The 10,408-nt window shown below is 42.8% G+C and overlaps 1 protein-coding gene across 1 annotated transcript in view; it reads right to left on the reverse strand.

Annotated features, from left to right (window-relative positions):
- The window catches only part of LOC111669961 (poly(rC)-binding protein 3-like), a gene marked incomplete at its 3' end in the record, with an annotated part of 114,757 nt that overhangs the window by 61,406 nt on the left and 42,943 nt on the right, over positions 1 to 10,408 (reverse strand). Inside the window, exon 2 of the mRNA XM_023426475.2 lies at positions 8,858 to 8,903. The remainder of the gene's footprint in view (positions 1 to 8,857; positions 8,904 to 10,408) is intronic.

Consider the following 10,408-nt stretch of genomic DNA (forward strand, 5'->3'; position numbering starts at 1 on the left):
GCCTCCCCCCCCCATCCTCTGCCTCGGCGTATGAAAAACCCAGCTCTCATTCAGCCATATTTGCTCTGTCTGCTGCTTTCAATTGTCTGCTTAGCTCAAGAGCCACTTCTCTAATCTCTGAGTGTGCATGGATATCATCTCTCCATTTCACTCATGAGGCCACTGGCCGCCGGAGAAACGTAAAGCAAATTAGAGAGAGGAAAAGCGGAGGTGGGGCGGATCAACCCTGTCGGTCTCCGTCTTCTGTTTATCTTTCCAGATTTGTTTCCTCAGACGGGGGGAACGCTGCCTCAGCTGACCTCATTCTGATATTTGACACCAGCCATCGTTACTTGACAGTTGTCAAAGCCCCGTATTATGTCGGTATCGAAAAAGCACAGAGGTTGTGCTGATGGATAACATTTTTTTTGTTTTTGTTTCAAGCACAACATCTGATCTTGCAGTATAACATCCACCCCAGCATCGTGAAACTGCTTCATGGTTCTGTTCAGACTCTCTCAGCACTTGGCTCAGGTTAGAGAAAGATCCTGGTCTTGGTTTAATGCACAAAAAGTCCACAGGATCTGTAACCAGAACCATCATCTTTGAGGCTTTAAATGGCCTCAGCTCCATGTACATCTGCAGGTTATTCACATGGTATGTGTCTAACTGAGAACTGAGTTCTGCTGCTCACCCCAAAGTCGAGGTTTGTGACTGAGGGCGACGGGCTTTTGCTGTTTTTGCTGAAATCAGACGCTTTATAACTAATTAACTTCTTTTAAATCTCTTCTTAAAATGCAATACAGGACGGTGGATGTGAACCAGGTTTCTCCACCCCATCCACCTCGCCGACTCCTCTCCATTAATAAACACAGCACTTCTTTCATTCAAAAAAAAAATAAATAAATAAAATACATTGCCTGTGAACATAATCCAGTCAGCAAATATGTTTCTCCATAAAACGTTATTTGCTGTCGCAGTTTAGTTTGGAAATGTAATTTTGAGGAGACAAGCGTTGGGCCGATATGAATGAAAATAGACAAAGCAAACGACAAAAGGAAGGAAGACGGGCGGGAGAAAAGAGAAGAAGCAGCACGTCAGAGGAAAAGAGTGACAGCTAACAAAAGAGGCGATGTGAAAAAGAAACGCAGCTTTGAGCTTCGAGTCCCTACTCCAGCAAAAGGACAATATAAGGTACGACACAAGGTAAGAGCAAACACAGTTAAACTTGATAGAACTTACAATATGTTTTGACATCATTCCTGTTTCCAACAGACACACACACACACACACACACACACACACACACACACACACACACACACGTACAGACAAACAGCACTAGAGTTATGAAGAGCGTATTGTTAAAATTTGTTTCTACGCAGATTTATGGAGATTTATTTGCATTTCGACATGAGAAACAACGACATCCCAGTGAAATGGAAGTCACGCTGAATCTAAAAATAGGTGCATCGCGTGTGTGTGTTGAGATCTGACTGAGGAGCGCCGGTTCCTTCACAAACGGAGGCTTTCAGGTGCTAAAGCTGCGCGTCACAGCCACTGCTGCAGCTGCTAACCGCGCTGGCGAGTGGCGCCAAGTCAGTGGGTCAAACTATAATCACTAACTTCCTGTTGTTTTCAGAACACCTGCATGCACCTGTTCCTCTCACCTCATGCAGCACCTCTACTCCACCCCCCCACCCACCCCCCTCTGTGCAGCCTGTTCAACTCTGCTGCGCCGCACAGTTTGAAAACCTCTGTACTAATCATCATAGAGACCAATTTATTCACCAACAGCAGCCTCAATAGACCAGAATGCAATGCACCCAACAAACATTCTCGGAAAATGGACGCCCGCAGTACCATCACCACATCAATAGCCATTCATATCAATATCAATGTAGCTTCACTAACATACTAAGAATGTTTTTATATATTACTGTCCCTACCCCTCATGACAGAGGACGCCATGGTTGAAGTAAAACGTCTCAAAGCACGCATTCACAGTCAGAGATTGTTATTTCCGACTTTCTGACCTGTCATGAACGCAGCATAAAACACAATCTGTGTCCCAATTCAGGGGCGGCATCTTTCAGAGGCTGCATTTGAATACCGAGTGCGTCGCAGCGGCACGACTAAGCATGTCCCACTTCCTCAAATGCATCCTTTTCTTTTTCTGGCACTGAACGACCCAACAGGTGGAACCTATCCCAAGATTCATTGCACACCGATAATGGAAATAATATGGCAGCAAACAACACCGACAGAGAGCCTGCAGATTCCACTTTTAAATGTAAGTATCGGGTTTCAGCTTGAAACCTCAAGTTTTTGTGCAAAAAAAAAAAAAAATGTTATTACTGCAGTGACTCTCTCCAACTGCACTGAATGATTTTCAGAAGACATTACAGGGGGAAAAGAGTGGAACCATCAAGAGAAGCAGAAGAAGAAGAAGACGATGATGCAGGTTGATGAACGGTGGACACACCCAAACAATTTGGCCAATAAGGATGACTTTCACGTCATAACCCTAACCCTCTGGGGTCTCTCACTAAGAGGTGTGCACAGGCCTACATGTTGTGTTTGTTGTGTCTGGGTAACATTAACATTAACACTCACACCACTGCGGTCATTTCACTGGAAGAAGACAGCGACGGACCAACGTTTAAAACAGCGGCAGCTGGTGTGATGGAGGAGAAACACAGAGGTAGGGAGCAGAGGCTTCTGGGCACTAACAAGCAGGAAGTAATGGACTCTTTATTGCATTAGATGCTCCACAAAACCAGAGCAGTCATTATTATCCAGCTGAGATCCTGACACAACCACTGATAACTGGATCCATTAACCCGATTGGCTGCACACCCATTAATCACAAGATATTTAAAAATATTTAACTCATTTCTCTCAGTATTTGAGGCTTGTTTTTATTTGTAGCGGGCTTTTTGGTCGTGTTGTGGGTCTGAATGATATTCATTTATCATTTGAGGTTTTGAGCCTTGTTTTGTGGTTTTTTAGCTTAATATATTATCAGCCTCATGAGTGTTTAACTACTGATTCATGAGTTTTATTTATCGAGCACTGTATCCTTCAAGGGCAAAAACCGTTAACAAAACTCTCCCAGAGTGGTGATGGGCGAGTCGGAGAACAAAAAGCCTTTGTCTTTTCTGAATGAACGAATCAAGGTGAAAGTAAAGCGACACTAAGTGGTGCCGTAGCAATGCAGCCTGCAACATCCTCTGCAACAGATAAAACTCCCAACAATCAATATGCCACACGTCAAAACAATCTAACGCTCAGGAAATGAGAATGTGAAATAGTTCACCGCAGACGGAGAGGCTCTCACAAGAAACCTGCATTACAGAGGAAGTGCAAATAGGGGGGAACAATCTTACAGGTGACAGAAATGTAATGTATGACATATACGGTATGTCGCTTTATCAAGAGGGATGTTGCCATATATGTTAACTATAAGAGGATATATTATTTTCACATACAAACAGTGCATCCTCTGGTTAAATGAAGATATACGCTTATAAAATAGTATGATATAACATGATGCGAGCATATATACAGGTTTATTAAACAGCATACACAGAAAAATTCTTTGTGCTTATATTTGTTTTTCTTATCATCTGGGAAAGTGTCTGTTGGACCCTCGTGTTTATAATGTCAACATATATTGACAGTCTTTGGGATGGATATATATTTACACAACATATATCGACAGTATAAGCAGACATACATAAAGATACAGATTTGTGTGGGCGAGAACTGTATGTCAATATATGAAATTGTTAAGTTAAGTTAAGTTTCATATATAATAAGTATGTTTTCATTTTATATGTGTATATGTTACATTTGCGAAAGGGAACTGCAATACTACACTGTTTATTGCCCGGGGCAGTGGTGAGAAAAACAACAGCACGGCATGATGCAGCCCTCTCACTCATTTCAGGAGAGCAGGTTGCTGATGCAAAGGTTTCTGGGAAAACAAAATGCAAAAAACAGTAGAAAGTGGTTCAGCTTATGGCGCACCGTAATGCAGCATCATCTAGTTACATGAGCAAGTGCGCATTATTGGGAGATTGCTTTGTAACACGAACTGTGCACATGGTGATTGTAGCAGAGGCTGAGGAGAACAACTTTCCGGAGTTGCAGAATTCTTTATGCTTAGTTTTATAAACCGCTGATTTCATGTGGAGGCCAAGCTGCACAGGCCCAAATGATGGCCAGTTAAGTTTTAACCACAGGCAGCGCAGACATGAGAGTTCAACAGGGAGCTAATAACAATCTCTCCCACATCAGCACATTCCTTCCGGCGAGCATGAAACATTCAAAAGAGATGACTCATGCTTCAGATTTGGAGAACCAACACAACCTCTGGCAGGACAGGAGATAAAATTTGAACTAATTTTTCTCAGCATCCCTTCCTGTGGCGACTGACTGTTTCCACTTGATGAACTGATGATGTAGCACCATGCTCAACAGCACCTACACTGAAGTCAGTCTAGAAAAGCCGTCGCGGTTGCTCTCAGCTGGAATGGCGCCACCCCGCCCCCGCCCCGCCCCCCCAAGACCTGGCAGCGTTAAAGTCTTGCTCTGCTCACAGAGACAGACGCCGGAGCATTTGCAGTTTGCTCTAACTGCATGTTTTAGCAGACTTCAACTCTTGCACTGTGTCTTTTCAGTGCTTGAAACCCAAGTGAAACGAGGTGTGGAGAGAGATAGGGGTGCGCGAGATTACTTGTCGGGCAAATTGCTTGCACATCAGCTCCTCTCTGTTCAGTAGACTTAACACACAGTCATCCACTTTTCTTTCTTTTTTTAAGCTGTCCTCTCCTGTTTCCTTTAACAGCACAGTTGAGTCAGACAGAGACACAAAGAGATGCACAGGAAGAGGGAGCGGCGGAGAAATTAAAAGACAGACGGATTGATGGATGGATTTATATTTAAATTAAAAATGAAAATGTCGACCTTATGTTGGTACATAGTGAAAAGTCAGAGGATCATAAAAGTCATTAGAATACATCGTCTTAGAATCAAGAATGTCTGTCCTGAATAGGTTTGGGGCAATATCCAAAATTAAATGTAAAAATAAGTACTTCCTTAAGATTATCATCGTCTTGGTTACAATAATAAAAACATGCTTGAACAGGCCACCTGACTTCCTTCCTTTGCGCCCGTCTTCATTACTACAGCCACGAGAGGTCGCCTAACAACAAAACCTAATAAAGGGTCATAATCGTAGACTTCATTTAACTCCCGCAAGTTTCTGACAACCGGTTTTGAAGCTCAGAGTGGGCTACTCCGCCGTCGCCACCTTGGCAGTGCCTGACTCCTCCTAACTCCCTGCTAATCCAAACATGGGCAAAGAGGTGGGGCGTATGTGGAGCCCATACGCTCATCCGCCTGTCACTCAAAGCAACACCCCCTCGATTATACATAACTTTAAGCCTTAATAAAATGCAAACAGATCAATTATAAAAACGTACGTTCATGAAGGAGGAAATTAGCTTAAAAAAAAAAACAAAATCATTTATTGGTACCAGGCTGTAAACATGTTTATTTCTGTTGTAAAGTTGGACATTTTAACATGGGAGTCTATGGGGGTTGACTCGCTGTTGGAGCCAGACTCTAGTGGCCATTTGAGGAACTGCAGTTTTTGGCACTTCTGTGTTGGCTTCATTTTTCAAGTTGTCGCTTGGTTGCAAGACAACAGTCTCAAAAAGTCAGGGGATTACCATTCATCATTACAGGTTGAATATCTATAGTCAATTTCATGACAATCCATCCAGTAGTTGTCACAGTATTGCATCCTAAACCCGCAAACGTGCAACATCATGGCGGTGCTAGAGTCAAGGGGATCATCATCGTTAGGAGAATTCGTCTTCTGTGAACCACAAATATCTCTACAAAAATCCACAGCAATCCATCCGGTGAATATATTTCAGTTTGGACCAAAGCAGCAGCAGCATGCCTAAAAACATTATTTAAAAATGTAATACCCTCAAGATGAAATATAATATAATATGGATTTAGATACATGCAATAAAAATATAACGGAGAACTCAACTTCATCAATGATTCATAAACACACACACAGAAGATCTGAGCGCAAAGGAAGACAGTCTGGGGAAAGACACACACACACAGACACACACACACACACACACACACACGCAACCGCACAGTCTCGGCAGGTCGCACAGGTCACACAGTGGCAATGTCAGCAGGAAATGAGCTCATATTGTACCATTGCTCCTTCACTTGACCCTGCGACCGCCCCCCCACCCGCCAACACTTCCTCACTGACACTCCAGGTGATGTCTCAAAATGAAACCAGTGGAGCCAAAGGACCAGATGAATAAAATGCCAGGAACATATTTAACACAGCGACTGGGAAACGGCAGCCTTTAAAAAAAAAAAAAAGAAAAAGTCTCATTTACAATGCATGGCTTATCAAATGCTGAGCTCGAAGTCACACACTGTACTGCCCTTTGAAAAGCTAATCCCATCCCGGTCCCCCAATACGCCCTTTAGCTTTAAGTGTAAAGTTTAAGTGGGGCACAGCAGATCTTATATTTATTTATTTTTGTCTGTCCAACTTCTCAAAGTAATGACTCCAAGTCTAATATAACGTGTCTCCATTCAACCCCATTCAGATCAGTTTATCAGAATATATCTTCAAATATATCTGTAGCAGATCAACAATAGCTGCATAAGAGACATTTTTGATGGGGTGGTGTCAAAATTGAGTTTAGGCATTAAAAATAAAGCCAGGATGAAAAAATACAACAATTTCTGTGGCTGACTGAGCTCTGTGCACTGATGACCCAAATCCATCTGATTTCTCTGCTTCCGCCTTTTTTTCCCTTTTTTTCCTTTATATGAAGACAAGCGGGGCTGTTTGAGGTTTTGCATTTTACACACTAATTGGTAGCTGAGCGGAGAGGCAGAGAGGAATCAAAAATAAATAATAAAAAAAAAAAGAGTGGGAGAGAGAGACAGACAGAAGACAGTAAAGCTGATTTAAAAGAAAGATGGAGAGAGAGGGACAGGGAAGGCAAGGATGGAAGAGAGATAAAAATGGAAATGAAAGATGCAGCGGGACAGAGAGAGAGAGAGAGAGAGAGACGACTAAGACAGAATGACTGAGGGATAAAGAGAGACAGAGAGAGGGGAAGAAAAAAGACTCTTAAAGACATACAGGAGGACAGAAGACAAAAAACACACACACAAACTGAAACACAGTTTAACACCATCAGTAAACCCTCACACACACAGTTCCTACCCTCTTTTTTCCACACTGACATTACGGCTGAAATAAAAGGCTTTCCTGCGTGTGCGTGTGCGTGTGCGTGTGTGTGTGTGTGTATAGCTGGTCCCAGACTAATGACACGACTCATGACCAGCTGAGTTCGGATACCCGGTTAAAGCATGTATGCTGTTTTACTCGTCAAGGCCATCACTGATAGTATCCCTTCACAATCGCCAAATCATAACGTTAAAGAAGAAACTCAACACTTCTTTGAGTTGGTAAATTACACAGTCGTGTGTCTCAGTTAAAATATGTGTTGGAACGAGTTTCGGTTATTTTCCTTTTTTCCAGAGGAAGTGAAGTAAGTCTGTCCTCAAACCAAGTCTCAACAGGCCTGTGGAGAAGCGAGGACCGGCCTCACTTTCCAAAAGTGTCCCCACTCTCAAGGACAAAGGTCTCACACACACACACACACACACACACACACACACACACACACACACAGAGGGTTAGATTCCACCGCCTGTTCTCAAAGTAAACTGACAAAGGTGTGAACACATGACTGGCAAAAGAACTGGGCAGAGAACGACGACAGATTAGAGAGCGGTGAAGTGAAGTGCGTCTCTGGTTCCTTCGAGCTCGGTGTTTCTCCGGGTTGTAAAGTTACAGCAACACTAAACTAAAGTCATGAGGAAGAGACGGACTAATGGGGCGAGCTGCGTCCTCACTGCAGGCGTTGTGAGCTGAGCTGAAGTGAGGTTCACTCAAGTTGAAGTTTTTTTCTGAGCAGTCATGATGCAGTAAAGTTAAACACTTCCAGGCAAGTAAACATGGAGGGATTTACCCAAACGGAGACAGAATATCAGCTGATTTGTATTTGAGACAAGTAACAACTGATGACATCTGCACACAAACTTTATGAAAGCATTACTCGGCAAAGACGACAGCGACCTTACCCAGAAACCTTCTGCAACAACAACTGTTCACGTACTGCACTCATGATGTCTCACACCTCGGATCACGTGATCAAACATGTCTGCATATCATTTTCATATTTATTTTTTCACGCAGAGCGAGGAGACGTGAAGTCTGAATGTAATGAAGGGTTATAGCCGCGTGTTAGCTCCTTCCAGCTCTGCTCTCCACAGGGGTGCGCCATTAATCATGTGTGATTATGGATTCATCTCACTTTCCACAACTTGGACAATGCTAGAGTTATTTAATCTGGAGCGGCTTGTGAGGTTTAAAATACCCACGATTCTAATGAAAGAAAGATAAAACTTTTCCAGGAAAACAACAGGAAATCTTGAAAGTCAATGTGAATGGATTTGGCAGGTGGGGGTTTGCTCCCACTGCGCCACTTCTGCTCTTAACTGGTTTTTCTCCACAGGTGATTGACACAGGCACCTGGTTCAGGCTTCTCCTTAGGCCAACCTAACATGCATCATCATCATCATCATCATCATCATCATCATCAACCTAACAATCACTGTCTTCATTACCCAGAAAGACAGTCGTAGTAAAAACTGACAGACTTTAACGCGGCCTGAGAGAAAGAGGCGGCGGAGCGGCTCGACTCGCAAAAACAGATTCACAAGGTATTAAACTTTTTACTTTTCTTACCTGATGTCTCAGATTTGTTGCCGTGGCGACATCACTGGAACAAGTCCTGCAAGATAAAGGAAACATGAGGGGTCAGATGATTAACGACATCAGTATAATCCATTTAATGTGGAAACCACTTAAGTAGCAAGTACAAATGAAGTATTGTAAATATGTTAAATACGATTTGTGTCGTGTTATATCTAACGGAAAAAAAATATATTATTATTGTACTCAATACGTCTCATTAAGATCAATATGCAGATACATGTGTAAACGAAGCATTAAACAAAATGTTCAGATTTACAGTTGAAATTGGATCAGATTTGAGGGTTTTGAGGATCTTCTCTGATGAAAATAAATGGTTTAACTTTGTTAGCATTCATATGGTAAGACGTATATAAAAGATGCTAACTGTGCTAACCGTTCTGATCTGTCTGCTGGTCTCTGGTTCTGGTCTCAATAGACTGAGTCTGGGTCTGACTGAGGCTCAAACATGTGGCTGAGTCTCTGATGTTTCCTCATCTCACCATCTTCATACTCTCTGCTCTTTCACCTGTCCACCTGGAGCCAGCAGGTGGTGGGCGGGGCTCAAGGCCTGATGAGTATTTCTCAATAAGGAAGTAAGTGTAGATGAGCTTCAGACCCAGTTTCACTTTTTATGTGGGAAAACCACGTTGAACAAAATATTAAATCACAGCAGAGGATTTTAAAACACGTCTGGAGGAATATTTAACCAAATATGGTGCAAAGTGAAAAAACAACAACAGTTCAGTATGTGGTCATTAGCCTGTGGGATCTGCTCTGCTGAACAGTAGCTTTAAATATGAGAAGAGATGTGATAAAGTGAGGCGACATTAGCATGAGACATTTATAAATAAAAATGATAGAGTGTAAGTTTTCTATTATAAGATAAGACCGTAAGATAACAATAGAGTGAAATTTCCCTTTATCCTGATTGGACTGTGTGAGCGTGTGTGTGTGTGTGTGTGTGTGTGTGTGTGTGTGTGTGTCTATTACACCCCCCACAACACACTCTCCACCCCTCCCAGCACAGCGATTACTGCTGACCTCACACAACTTCAAACTCAGAGGCCTTTCAGGTTATTTTAGGTAATGTAGTAATAAGTTATTTTTTAAGTCCAATGGGCCACAGCTGTCTCAACACACACACACACACACACACACACACACACACACACCCTATTTTCATACTTTTACATCACATTCCTATGTTAAAACAGGTATTTCTAGATCAGAGCCAGATGTGGATTGCATACGGAGGATCTGGCCATCTCAGCTCGCCGGCGGTGAAACCGTAATGGCGACCTGACTTTATAATACCAACAGGCGTACTGTGAGTCTGGTGGGAGTGCTAGCTTGTTAGCCGCTCTCCTCAACTTCCTTTTGATTTACCTCGAGCGGAGCAAACGACAGGTCTGCTTCAGAAGCCGTCTGCCCCCTCTGACACCCTCGCGCATCTCCAGCACATCAAACATTTCAAGTTCATTTCAAGATCACACCCGTATATTTTGCCCAAAGAGGCAGGTTCTGAGTACGAGTGGGGGTGGG

This window comes from Seriola lalandi, unplaced genomic scaffold (assembly GCF_002814215.2).
Source record: "Seriola lalandi dorsalis isolate HSWRI2012SDOR001 ecotype SW California unplaced genomic scaffold, Sedor1 jcf7180002054827, whole genome shotgun sequence".
Taxonomy (NCBI): domain Eukaryota; kingdom Metazoa; phylum Chordata; class Actinopteri; order Carangiformes; family Carangidae; genus Seriola; species Seriola lalandi.